Source organism: Penaeus monodon, chromosome 23 (genome assembly GCF_015228065.2).
Source record: "Penaeus monodon isolate SGIC_2016 chromosome 23, NSTDA_Pmon_1, whole genome shotgun sequence".
Taxonomy (NCBI): domain Eukaryota; kingdom Metazoa; phylum Arthropoda; class Malacostraca; order Decapoda; family Penaeidae; genus Penaeus; species Penaeus monodon.
In genome coordinates this window covers 43,229,004-43,229,225 of record NC_051408.1, presented here as the reverse complement: position 1 = coordinate 43,229,225, position 222 = coordinate 43,229,004, and positions in this window count along the sequence as shown.

Here is a 222-nt window from a genome sequence, read left to right as displayed (position 1 = left end):
GCATCCGAAGCTTTGCGCGAGACGATGCGATATCGTTCGGAAATTTGCTTCGATGCTTCGAACGAGTGCTTCCATGAGGAAAAGGAGGTGTAGACGCGGGTCATGTTCGAAAGCCGCAGACTTCCGGGTTTCCCTTCCCCAATTTTTTTGATTTTGAGTTGAGCGAAGAGAGAGAGAGAGATACGGCGCCGAAATATCGTGAGACCCCCCCCCCCCCCACCA